The following is a 14447-nucleotide window of genomic DNA, read 5'->3' as shown; positions in this document are numbered from 1 at the left end:
TATAAGAAAGGAAAACGTGATCCATAACCGTTATGTATTGACTGAATGACGTGTTACTGTATAGATATATAAATGTAGTGTATATGTAGAGTATATAAGTGTACAAAGAATGTGTGTTCGAGTATATATATATATATATATATATATATATATATATAAAAAGAAAATATATAAAAAACTAAAAATTTAACCTTAATTTTTTTTTTAAGCAATTATATAATAAGTCTGATATTTATTAACTTCTATTGTAATCATTACGATCTAATTAATTTCCTATTAATCATAAAAGAAAAAAAGAAATCAAAATATAAAGGAAAATATAAAAGTATATACATGTATATACATATGTATATGTGTACATATATATATATATGTAGGTATGTACACAAGTCTATGTGTGTGCAAATATATCCACCCATATAAAAATACATTTACCTTAGATTCACGATATACAACAAACTATTTTCCTTTGTATAAATTTATTAATAACTCTAACTAAACTAATTCATAAATCATAATACGAATCTTACCAATAGTTCAGGGATAAAGAGGAAATCCCAAAAAAATATATAAGAAAATAAAAGAAAACAAAGTATTTTTTTTACAAGAATTAGTTTAGTTAAGTCAAACAAAAAAAATAGTTATACCTACTAATCTAGTCAATAAGCAAATCAAAATATAATACTTTACTAACATTATAATAATTTTCAAATATAAAAAAATTACGATATGTTTATTTATGCTATTAGAATATTTGAAGCCACGTTTCACCACACTCTACATCAAAATATTTAAATTCATAAACAAATAGATAACTATAAAAATAAATAAATAAATAGATAAATACAAAATTAAAAAAATATAAACAAATAAATGAATGAATAAGTAAATAAATAAATAAATAAATATATAAATAAACGAATAAATGAATAAATTAATGAATATATTAATAAATAAATAAATTTATAAATATATCAACAAACAAATAAATGAATGAATGAATGAATAAGTAAATAAATAAATAAATAAATATATAAATAAACGAATAAATGAATAAATTAATGAATATATTAATAAATAAATAAATTTATAAATATATCAACAAATAAATAAATAAATAAATAAGTAAATAAATAAATATATGAATAAATATATACACGAATAAATAAATAAATTTATAGCTAAATAAATAGATAAACAAATTAATATATAAATAAACAAAGGTATATCGTTGATATAAAAACATTTTTTTTAAATTTATCTTAATTATACATAAATAAGGAAATTGTAAAAGAATCTCAACATTTATAAATATATGCATGTATATAAATATAAACTTTTGTGATCATAAAATCATCCACTTTTACTAAACTTGTTAAGTTACTCATTTGTTTTAAATATTATAATTCTGTTGTTAATTATTATTGTTAGAAGTTTATTTTTTTGTTATTTGAATAAATCAATGTCTATTTTTAAGATTGAAATCTGAAAACATATTCATAGTGTTTGACAATGCAAGGATAAAAAGGAAAGAGGTAATGATGTGAATCATAGTGAACTGGTAAGTTTGATCTAGGGGTTCTTAGAATTTCAAGTACGGGTGAACAGGAACCAAGGATGACTGGGATAATGTCATGTCAGGAGAGGGCAACCCGCGAAGGTTGTAACATCTATTCCTTCAAGGACTCCGTGTAACCGTCTATTGCATAGATTGCTGTTAAGACTATTGTCATCTGTCCGTCCGTTTAATGGAAACTTCAACTCCATGGTGAATTCTTGATTACTATATGTTACTGATCGGTTTTACATTGGCACGATAGATTTAAATGTGACCAACTGTAGTGGAAAAAACCTACCAATTCCGACGAGCTAGCGTCGTGCAACCACCTGCGTGCCATTTCCACTTGGAAGTGAGGTTTTGTCACATTTTGGCGCCCAACGCATGAGCATTTAAAAAAAAAAAAATGCCATATGCTACAATATATTAATGTTTATTTACTAAACGCAAGTCCCGGAAGGTGTCATACTTATAACACCATGCCTGTGTTGCGGCGTTTACTTTGTAACCATTAAAATATTGAGGAGCTAATCAATTCCAATCTAAATGTTTCTTTTAAGGTATGTCATAAACCATACGACTAAAAGTCTTGTGTTTATTTGCGACCTTAACAAATTCCTTTCGATGAGATTTGAAAAGTTCTCTTTTTGTGATATTGTCCTGTGTACTCTATTTAGTCCGAGTTTTGACAGCAAAATATATTTATATTGAAAACACCTCTAACATCATTTCAATCTATGCAAACGAATTTTATTTAATTTTCCAAAGGAAAATATCGATAAAATTTATATTTTTTTAAGTTGAACAGTTTGAACATTTGACTTATGATTAATTTCATATTACTTAAAAATGTACATAAACTGATCCAAGGAGTCAACAATCAAAACAGAAAAACTACCAGCAACATCATTGATTCACATCAACCAATCATCAATACCTAAAATCAAAAAAAGAAAAGGGAATAAAATTAATAATTTAGAAACAATAACAATAATAAAATTAATAATTAAGAAACAACAACAAACAATTTAACTAACAAACATAACATAAAAACTAACACGTTATATTTTGATTGTACTATACTAAAACTTTTAGTCATCTTGTCAATTTTGTTTTGTGACCTTTTTGATGTGTTGTGTCTAACATTGCCAATATCAGATTACTTAAACTATAAAAACGCTGACTGAAAACTGATTGGTACACATATCTACTCTATTCCTTTACTGGTCCTAAATATTTTTTTAGTAGGAATTAATTAAATTATTTTTATAGGTTTAAGATTTATATACTTTTCCTTTTATAATTGGTAATCCTTTTCGTACCTTAATATTCAAACATTTTCAAGTTTGGTTCTTAAGTCTTTTGTTTTATTTGCTTGTTTACTCAAACAAAAGTATTTAGTTATACGACATTTCACTTTTCAACAGTTTTCATTACATTTTTTAGATTAAATAATTTTATGAGAATCTGCAGGAACTTAGGTTTTAGATTTTTCTAGAAATTTTGCACGAAATTAGAAAATTTTGGTTTCTATAAATTGAGTAAAAGTTTATTTAGTTTGGTACCCATTAATTCAATATGGAACAAGGAAGAAATTTGAGATCCAGGGGTAAAACTTCGAGAGCAGGAGATAACCCAATAACAACAACAGCAACAACGACAACTTCAAGCACAACAACTACCAATGTCATACCTTCATTAATGTCACTGGCATTTCCTCAAATTCCCGTCACTGGTCATCAAAACACAACGTCCCATGGAACAAATAACACGATTCCGTCACCACAATATGCCAGCGTCACAGCTCAAGAAATTCGGCAACAATTTAGTACCAATCAAACGGCACGAAATTTAAGGCTTAGCCAGAATATAGAAGATGCAAACGAAACTGTTATTAACAATGAGGGCCTAACATTAAGAGACTATGTTAGCGCATCAGTCGGCGCATCTCAGGCGCAGGTTTTAGGGCAAATTACTGAAACGTTACATCAGCTCGTACCTCGCATTGTTCAGGACGTAATGAGGGCTGAAAGAAATATGTCTTTTGGTACAATAAATGACTCAAATACGCAACCACCACCAAGACCATTCTGCAGTTCTCAACCGAGACCATTTGAGGTAAGAGACCAGCGACAACAAGCATTGCCCAATATTAACATGTACCCTAACCCAAGAATGACTGCACCTATTGACTTAGAAAAATGGGGTATAAAGTTTGATGGCAGTAGAAAATCATTTACTGTTGAGGATTTTGTGTTTAGGGTTGAATCACTGCAAGTAGACTATAATTGTCCGATGTCAACTCTCATGAAAGGATTTCACCACCTCTTGACCGGTAGTGCTTATGAATGGTTTTGGACTTTCCGTCGTGAAAACCCTTTTTGTGAGTGGACACAACTCAAACATCATCTAATAAGAAAATTCAGACGGTTTGAAAGCGATTCTGATCCAGAGATGTATTATGGAGCGCAGACAACATCCCTCCGAATCTTCAGAAGCTTTTATTGGTGAAATTATTGCGTTGAAAAACCAGCTCAGCCGTGGAGTAAGAGAAGACGAACTTGTCCGCATCGCACAGTGGTATAGGAAAAAAAAAAAGAGGGAAATAATTCGGTAACTTCTAAACGGTTAATCCGATTTTAATGAAATTTGGTATGCACAAAGAGGAGGTGTTGTCGAGTTTAGGTTTTGAATTTGGACCTTATAGGCCAACCAGGGGCCCGGCGGGGGGTCCTCAAATTAGGACACCTCGGCTATGTTAAATTTTTAAAACGATCCTATTTCTTCATTTGAGTTCCGATTTAAAAAAAATTTCGTATATAGAATCTCCTCATCGAGCACTATAAAAAATGTCGTCATAGCAGTAAATTATCTCTTATAGTTTAGGAGATATTCGCATTTGAAAATTAAAATTTTAAAATTTTTACCGTTCTTACTTTAGTTTTTTGATAATAGCGGGTCCAAATATTCCCGATTTTCGCCATTTCTTTTTTTATTCGCTTAACAACAAGTTTATATATCAAGCAGTGAAAGAATTATGTAAAAATCATGACTGAGTCCAAAGTTATAGGCATTTTAATTTAAAAAATTAAAAAAAGGCGATTTTTTGCCATTTTTTTGGGAAAAAAGTATCTTTTTCTTTTTAAGTTATCTAAAAAGTTTCTAAGAAGATGTATATAGAATTTATACTTTTTGAAAAGCTGACTTTACATAAAATACGATAAATGAAACAAAACCTAAAAATTTTTGATACCGAGGGGACCAGATCCATCCAAAAAAACCCTATTTTTTATATAAAATTCAATTTTGAGCAAAAATTCTCAAATCGCATAGTCGATATCAAATTATAGTGACCTGTTTTATATGACCCAATATGTTCTTAATCATTTTGTAACGGGTTTCGATAACCCCGCCCCTGGTATGGATATAATAGGCAAAAAACCAAAAAATCCCATTTTTGGGATTTTTTAAAACTTTTTTGGGAATTCCGGGATTTCTAATAAGAAAATTCGAAATTTTTATTTAATTTTGGATTTTGAGTAAAAAAATCTACCTAACTGTAAAATTTCATCAAAAAATATTCATAAATAAAATTTTTATTGCAATTTGAAAAATTTGTATCTTCGCAAAAACTGAATAAAAAACATTTTTTAATTTTTTTTAAAAAAGTATTCCGCGAATTTTTTAATTTTCAAAAATTATATACAGTTTTGAAAAATAGACAAAATTACCTTTCCATTGATATATAACATGCCTACCTAATGTTTTTTAAGTGACAAATTAATTAGGGAAAACTCAACATCTTTTAGAGAATTTACCTAGTACTATTATTTTCATCTAACGTTTTGTAGCAAATCCAACGTTTCCTTATAGTAGATAAAACAGGATCAGAAGATAGAATCAGATTATTAAAAATATCTTCATTTTGAGACTGCCTAGAACACTTCCTTGAGCTAAACTGATGAATATGCTTAAAGTCTCTATTCCTCGATTCTTGGGGTTCTTCTGTAAGCTCTCCTAAAGGCAGAATATTATGTTCTATGATGACCTTTCCATGACATAATATCTTGTGAACTGTAGGTGTCATTTCTTTCCAGGGATATAATTCCAAAAGTAATTTAGAAACTTTTGTAGAATACTCTCCAAATTTTGTTGCGTTCACTTTATGCTTGCTATTTATCGCCATTAGAATAATATTGACCTTTTGCAGTAAATCCATACTAATTCCGGTTATTTCGGAAGTAGTTTCAAAATGTTTAAAAAAACGTCTAGCGGTATTACCATCGTTTGTGCTTCCATATCCTGTGAGTGGTTTATCAATATTTAATCCCATCCGCTTTTTAAATTCCTCTTGAATTCTTCGTTTCTCACTGGCTCTCATTTCCATTAACTCCTTATTGTTATTTGCACTTTTGTTTGCATTTTCCGGTATGCTTCTGTACTTTAAATCATATGCTAAATGTAGAAAATGTTCCAGAAATCGTATGCGAGCATGTAGGGGGGATATTCCAAATTGTAATGTTTCCTCATTTATTGATCTTTGCTTGGAAATATTCGAAAATTCTGATTTTTTATCACCACATATGTAGCAGTACCAAGTAGATGATGTTCCTGTAATGGCATTTCCAACTTTCCCATCAATCATTGTAAGTTTTAAATCATAGGACATGTTAAACGAATAATTTTCTATTTCGATTGTTATAGGTTCCAAGTTTTTAATTTCTGCTTCAATACGATTTATCAAATCTTGCGTTGTTGTTTTGGATTCCTTTATATACTCAAAGCTTATTGGCCTACAAAAAGCTTTGGATCCTGGAGTCGAATTCTTCCAAATATCATCGAAACTGGTTGATGGAGAATCGCTGTCAGCATACTTTCGAATTCTTAATGGAACTAGCGATGCCATAAATACACTTTTATACTCGGAAGATGATTCACTTGTGTTGATTTGTTTATATTCCGAGAGTGCTGATAATCCATCACATCCCCACTTACAAATGAGTTGAAGATCACAAGAATTTATTTTTTTTAGTTGGTCTGAAGAAAAGTCAGAAGCAATCCTTAAAGCAGTATTTTCGAGTAGAGCGCCGAGTCCAATAACAGCCTTCCGATCAGTTATTTCAATAGGAGGTGGTATAATGCTTTTCTTCTTTTCATTTATTTTGTCATATGATGGTAAAACATCCACTCCTTTTTCAGATAGCGCCTTTCTTAACGTTATGTAGTTATCACGACTTAATCCCAGCTGCAACATAAGCGCAATAGCTTCTTCCTCAGTGAACGTTGTATCAGATGATGGTGTGGGTATACTCTTTACAATTCTTTTCAGTCGTCTTGGTGATGCGGTTGGAAGAATATTTGCAATTTTTATGGCATCCAAAGGCTGTTTTTCTTTTCTTAACATTGCTTTAAAAGTGTCCGAAACTTCTTCGTTAGATAAGGTTTCTAGTGAAGTTGATAACCTTTTCCTCTTAGATTTTGAGCTCAAATCCTCATACTGCTTACAGGGAGCACCAACAGTTGATACGCAAATAGCAACTTCTACACATTCATCCAGCCAATCAGAAAATTTCGATCGAAATTTAGCAATGGAATACCGAACACTCTTCAGTTTTATATCAACTGATTTTATAAAATTTTCAATTTTACATATATCAGTTTTATCCACTTTATTTTTATGTGCAGTTTCAATATATTTCAATAAGAAGTTCACTTTATCTTGAAAAGGAGCTGAAGAGTGTTCAAATAAAATGGAGCACAAATCATTTTTTTTTAGTACGATCGCCATGGTTAGAAAATTACAAATAATTACAAACAGATATAAACCTGTCTTATATATTAATTACAGGTACTTAAATTAAATTATTTTTTAAAGGGTTATGATATTCTACCTAATATGTCTAACGTATCCTTATGTAATGAATTTTTCCTCAATAGGTCACTTTAATAAGCTACCTATTAAAGTGACCTATAGGGGTAAAAATCATTACAGTTTAAAAAATAATACCTGAAAATTTTTTAATATATGTAACAAATTTAAGAGTTAACGTTATGGATGAAAATAATAGTGCTAGGTAAATTTTCTAAAAGATGTTGAGTTTTCCCTAATTAATTTGTCACTTAAAAAACATTAGGTAGGCATGTTATATATCAATGGAAAGGTAATTTTGTCTATTTTTCAAAACTGTATATAATTTTTGAAAATTAAAAAATTCGCGGAATACTTTTTTTAAAAAAATTAAAAAATGTTTTTTATTCAGTTTTTGCGAAGATACAAATTTTTCAAATTGCAATAAAAATTTTATTTATGAATATTTTTTGATGAAATTTTACAGTTAGGTAGATTTTTTTACTCAAAATCTAAAATTAAATAAAAAGTTCGAATTTTCTTATTAGAAATCCCGGAATTCCCAAAAAAGTTTTAAAAAATCCCAAAAATGGGATTTTTTGGTTTTTTGCCTATTATATCCATACCAGGGGCGGGGTTATCGAAACCCGTTACAAAATGATTAAGAACATATTGGGTCATATAAAACAGGTCACTATAATTTGATATCGACTATGCGATTTGAGAATTTATGCTCAAAATTGAATTTTCTATAAAAAAATAGGGTTTTTTGGATGGACCTGGTCCCCTCGGTATCAAAAATTTTTAGGTTTTGTTTCATTTATCGTATTTTATGTAAAGTCAGCTTTTCAAAAAGTATAAATTCTATATACATCTTCTTAGAAACTTTTTAGATAACTTAAAAAGAAAAAGATACTTTTTTCCCAAAAAATGGCAAAAAATCGCCTTTTTTTAATTTTTTAAATTAAAATGCCTATAACTTTGGACTCAGTCATGATTTTTACATAATTCTTTTACTGCTTGATATATAAACTTGTTGTTAAGCGAATAAAAAAAGAAATGGCGAAAATCGGGAATATTTGGACCCGCTATTATCAAAAAACTAAAGTAAGAACGGTAAAAATTTTAAAATTTTAATTTTCAAATGCAAATATCTCCTAAAATATAAGAGATAATTTACTGCTATGACGACATTTTTTATAGTGCTCGATGAGGAGATTCTATATACGAAATTTTTTTTAAATCGGAACTCAAATGAAGAAATAGGATCGTTTTAAAAATTTAACATAGCCGAGGTGTCCTAATTTGAGGACCCCCCGCCGGGCCCCTGGTTGGCCTATAAGGTCCAAATTCAAAACCTAAACTCGACAACAACTCTACCTTCTCTTTGTGCATACCAAATTTCATTATAATCGGATTAACCGTTTAGAAGTTACCGAATTATTTCCCTCTTTTTTTTTTCCTATACCACTGTGCATCGTTAAAGACAATTTAAAAGACGGAATATATCAATTAATATATCCAATTCCCATTAATACTTTTGATCATTTGCTGGAAGAGTGTAGGCGTGCTGAAAGGAACTTAAGCAAACGAAATAACCATAGGCAGTACAACACTCGCAGAGTAAATGAACTCGAGTTCAATGAAGTCCCAACAAACTCTGAACATAACATTGAGGCACTGAGAATGAATCTACCACCAGCCAGACAGTTGATTTGTTGGAACTGTAAGACTCCTGGACACTCATTTGTTGAATGCGATTCCGAAAAACGTAACCTATTTTGTTACAAATGTGGGTTCGAAAACGTCATCACACCCAAATGCCCGAAATGCTCGGGAAACAAATAGACGAACATGGTGTAAGCTGGGGCGGCATGTTCGAACCTAAACCAGTCAAAATCATTACAAAAATCTCTTCAACTCAAGTACCATCAACCCCTAAAAACAACATGCAAGAAACAGATAAACACATGCCTACATCTATATGCAAAGTAACCGAAACCGTCAAATCTAAAGCAATTAGCTCAAATCCAAACTATTTGTTGTCCTACGATGCACGTCTAGAAAATTATAATAAGACGAGAAATAGAATATTTAATGATGTTGAATACAAAACAAGTAAGAAAATCGAGAAAACACGTGAGAGGTATATGAAAAGAAAGTTTGAGAGAAAGGAAATCGCTGCAACATCACTAGATTCAGATATTGACATCAGACCGTATATGGATGTAGTGGTAAATGGAGTGTTTCTCAAAGGGTTAATGGATAGTGGAGCCTCTATTAGTTGTTTAGGAAAGAATTGTTTGGAAAATGTGGGAAAAATGAAGTGCAAGATTCTGGATTTTAAATCATCAATAAAAACTGCCGATGGTACAGATCAATGTATAATAGGGAAAGTAAAAGTTACAATAAAATTCGGTTCGGCAAATAAAGATGTTGTTTTGTATTTGATTCCTAATTTGAAGCAGGAACTTATATTAGGGTACGACTTTTGGCAACATATCGGGATAAAAATCTGTCTAGCAAGTCCTAGAGTAGAAGAAATCACCAGAGAACCAGCCAACAACGATAAAGTCCACATGTTGTCATCACAAGAAAAGAAAATATTGGAACAAGTGAAGCTGTCATTTAGATGCTATACAAAGTTTGGATTGGGTAAAACCACACTGGAAACACACATCATTGATACTGAAGAAGCTCAACCCAAAAAGATGCGTTACTACCCTGTTAGTCCAGCGGTACAAAAACTCACGTACGCTGAACTAGATCGGATGTTAGAGCTCGATGTTATTGAAATAGCCAAACAAGCTGATTGGAACAACAGAACCACACTGGTGATTAAGCCCAACAAAAATCGCTTGTGTTTAGATGCACGGGAACTGAATAAAGTGACTAAGAAGGACGCTTACCCCCTCCCAAATATTGATGGTTTGCTCGCTAGACTTGGGGACACGCATTACATATCGGCCATCGACTTAAAGGATGCATTTTGGCAGATCCCGTTAGAGGAATCTAGTAGACCCAAAACAGCTTTTACAGTCCAAGGTAGACCCCATTACCAGTTCAAGGTAATGCCTTTCGGATTATGTAATGCTGCACAACGTCTTTGTCGACTTATGGACAAGGTAATACCGTCAGAACTCAAGGACAGAATATTTGTTTACCTAGACGATCTTCTAGTAGTTTCGCCAAACTTTAAAGAACACATGGAGATGCTTAAAATAGTAGGTGAAAAGTTGTCTGCGGCGGGCCTAACCATAAATATGGAAAAATCCAAGTTCTGCCACAAGGAACTGAAATATTTAGGCTACATAGTCGGTGGAGGCAAGCTTAAGCCAGATCCCAGTAAAATTGAAGCCATCATGAACATGAGTCCACCTAAAAGTCCGAAAGAAGTCCGAAGTTTCTTAGGAACCGTAGGCTGGTATCGTCGATTTCTACACGATTTTTCCACTATCACCGCTCCATTAACTGATACCCTCAAAAAATCACCCAAATTCATCCTAACCCCTGAAGCGTTAAAGTCATTCGAAGAACTAAAACAACGTTTGGTATCTAGGCCCATTCTTTCTAGTCCAGATTTCAGCAAAAAATTTTTCATACAATGCGACGCATCAAATGTCGGAGTAGGAGCTGTCCTTTTTCAAAAAGACGAGGACGATGGTGAACACCCAATAGAGTACTTCTCTAGAAAACTCAACACAGCGCAAAAAAATTACTCGACAACTGAAAAAGAATGCCTCGCGGTTGTATTAGCTATCGAAAAATTTAGGCAATATGTCGAATTAATGGACTTTACTGTGATCACAGACCATTCGAGCCTCAAATGGCTAATGAAACAACAAGACCTGAATGGAAGACTGGCCAGATGGAGTCTCAAACTGCAGGGATTTAAATTCGATATCGAACACAGAAAAGGAAATAAAAATATTGTACCGGATATGCTATCAAGACTGGAAGTGGAAGAAGTAACGTTAGAACGAATTGGCTTAATTGACTTTAACTCTGAGGAATTTAAAAATCCTAAATACTTAACTCTAATCGAAACAGTAGAACAAAACATTGATAGATTACCAGATATAAAAATTAAGGATAATGTTGTGTACAAAAAGGTAGGATTTCATAGAGATGAAGAAAATGAGGAAAGTTGCTGGAAAATATGGTTGCCGGAGACATTGACAATGAATATATTGAAAAAGTCACACATTGATAATACCTCACATGGAGGTGTGGCCAAAACATTGTATAACATCAGGGAATATTTCTATTGGCCGTCAATAGTCAAAGACGTGCATAATTTTGTTAAGTCTTGCGAAACCTGCAAAGAAATCAAGCACCCGAAACAAATTCTAAGACCAAAAATGGGAAAGGAAGTGATGACACAAAGGCCTTTTCAAAAAATATATATAGATTTCCTTGGCCCATACCCGAGAAGCAAATCTGGAAACACCTATATCTTCATTGTATTAGACCATAAAACAAAATTAGTTCTATTAAAGGCCTTACCCAAAGCTTCAACCAAAGCAGTTAATAAGTTTTTAGTAGAAGAAGTTTTTTATAAGTTTGGCATTCCAGAGCAAGTGCACTCTGACAATGGTAAACAATTTACCTCTATTGCCTTTCAGGAATTATTGGAAACGTTTGGTGTAAAACACATTAGAAGCCCAATACACTCTCCCCAAGCTAATGCTAGCGAGAGAGTAAATCAGTCCATTATCAGCGGTATTAGAAGCTTCTTGCAAAACGACCAATCCAGATGGGATGAGAATCTCAGTAAAATCGAACTTTCATTACGGTCAACAATACACACGTCTTTAGGAGTTACACCTTATTTTGCCTTAACTGGCTACAATATGATTACCCACGCGGACGCATATGAAATCTTAAGGAAGCTAAATTCAATTGAGGATGGTGAAACTCTGATAACGCCTAAATCAGACCAGATGAAAATCATACACAACAAAATAAAGGATAATTTGCACAAAGCTTACGAAAGAAACGTGAGATCATATAACAAAAGGACTAAGGATATATCATTTAAAGAAGGACAGGAGGTTTACCGTAAAAATTTTGTACAAAGTAACTTTGCAAAAGGGATAAATGCAAAACTCTGTAAACCATGGCTAAAATGCAGAATAAGAAAAAAAGTTGGAATTAGCCAATACGAGGTGGAGAACTTAAAAAGACAACTCATCGGAGTGATACATGCACAACATTTGAAGCAGTAGTAGCAGTTGTAATTTGAATATTCTACATTAGAATTATAAGAATCGAGCTTGATAACATACTTTGCTACAGAATAAGAAACCAAGGGAAAATAAAACTCAATGTTTCCAAAGAAAGATTTTCACCGACAACTACACATAAATGTATCTCGTTATACAGAATACATTACCAAATATCAACTTCATAGTTCAGTTAAGTGAAGAAATCTGATTTTACGATTAAGTAAGGAAACACATCAATGTGTAAAGTCTGACCACTAAATTTTCGACAACTATGTTTAATACATATTTTTTCCAATTTTTTTTAGTACGATGATAAATAACAAAATTTCTTTAAATTTCTTAAAATGCTAGTGACAACCAGGACTGTATAGACCGAAACGAATATCACCTTATAGACAGAGCTATTATAACTAAAATCACAAACTAATAACTAACACAAAAAGCCTAGTATTCATCACATAAAACCATCCTAAACAAAAGCTAATTTCTTTTATCCAAATACTTCTATCGGAACAGAATTCGCACAATCCTTGAATGAAACAATTTTTCATTAATTCGAATCTAATACAAAGTGAGATAAAATGTGTTTTATTTCATCTTATATTTGCTAAAAAACATTTAATTCCGTATTCATAAACAATTTTTACATTTCAGCAATGTTCTGGAAATCAAAATTTTTATAGTTCTTTTTCATTTTAGAACAACATTTACATTCAAAATTTTGAAATGAATACGGAGATTACAAAACAAAATCTAGATGAGAGATTCGGCAATTGATGAAAATTAACGAAAGATTGTACAATTCGAGAAATATATTAACTAATCTTATGATAACTAAGTTTCAAACGACTAGATTACCTTAAACAGCATAATGAAACAGTTAAACAATCACAATTGACATAAATTGAAAGTTGGTAAAGTCGAATATTATCTATGAACTTTTCCGTTTAGAATTCACTCACCCTTTCATTCAACTGTCAGTAGATTCCATAAGGCAAGTCGGTTATAGACCTCTCTGTATGGAGATGGTAAATACCTATGAAATATTATCAGAGATGAATAGAAAATTAAGGAGAGGAAAAAGTAAGATACCATTTGGAACTTGTCACTATACGCTAGGTAGATGGACTGACCAAGTTGTTACTAAGTCACCGCAAACATCTGTGAAAGGAAGAGTGTTAGGTAGTAGGGACAAATAATATTCCATAAACCTTGATGAAACTCACCATAACTGTTCTTCAACATACTCCCGATTCTATAATAACAAGAATAGGAGCCAAGATATTCTTGATTAGGTTTAATAATACTGCAACTGAATAATATAATCCACATAATTCATCAAATTAACGAAAATTAACTTTGAAACAATTTATTTTTGTTTATGTTCATTGACAACCTTGAAAGATCATGGACACACATTGAGTAGTACAAAACTTTTCAAGATCCAGGTCGAGCTTTAGCATAATTTATTTTTGTATACAAAGTATAATAATTGAACACTAAGACGTTCCCGAACTTCGTCTAGTTCCCTGCTTTAGATCACTCCACGGGTATCGAGACAAAAGCAGGCTTTGTGACGGTAACGTCTGTTTATTTGAAGGATAAAACACTAAAAAATATTCTTTTATTAGATTTTTGTTTGTAAAACATAAACAAATAACAATCAGCTGCGCTCGTAACTCTACACTACGGTTTCTTTTTCATTGTTGTTTGACATTCGTGATGGATATTCATAAAAGGGTATTGACGTATAGAGGGCAGTAGCGTTTCCTTAGGGGATAAAGGGTCATTCACAATAACAGACCTGACGAAA

The 14447-nt window shown here is 31.7% G+C and overlaps 1 long non-coding RNA gene across 1 annotated transcript; it reads right to left on the bottom strand.

Moving 5' to 3' along the window:
* Positions 1 to 2358: 2358 nt before the first annotated feature.
* Positions 2359 to 14447, bottom strand: LOC119599985. Its single transcript, XR_005231107.1, has 4 exons — positions 13861 to 14447; positions 13727 to 13795; positions 13597 to 13670; positions 2359 to 2495 (listed from the first exon to the last, which is right to left on the bottom strand). It is a non-coding gene; the product is annotated as an uncharacterized LOC119599985 (long non-coding RNA).

This window comes from Lucilia sericata, unplaced genomic scaffold (assembly GCF_015586225.1).
Source record: "Lucilia sericata isolate MDLA Ls3-8-SP2 unplaced genomic scaffold, ASM1558622v1 Contig000099F_arrow, whole genome shotgun sequence".
NCBI lineage: Eukaryota > Metazoa > Arthropoda > Insecta > Diptera > Calliphoridae > Lucilia > Lucilia sericata.
This window is presented reverse-complemented; position numbering and strand designations above follow the sequence as displayed.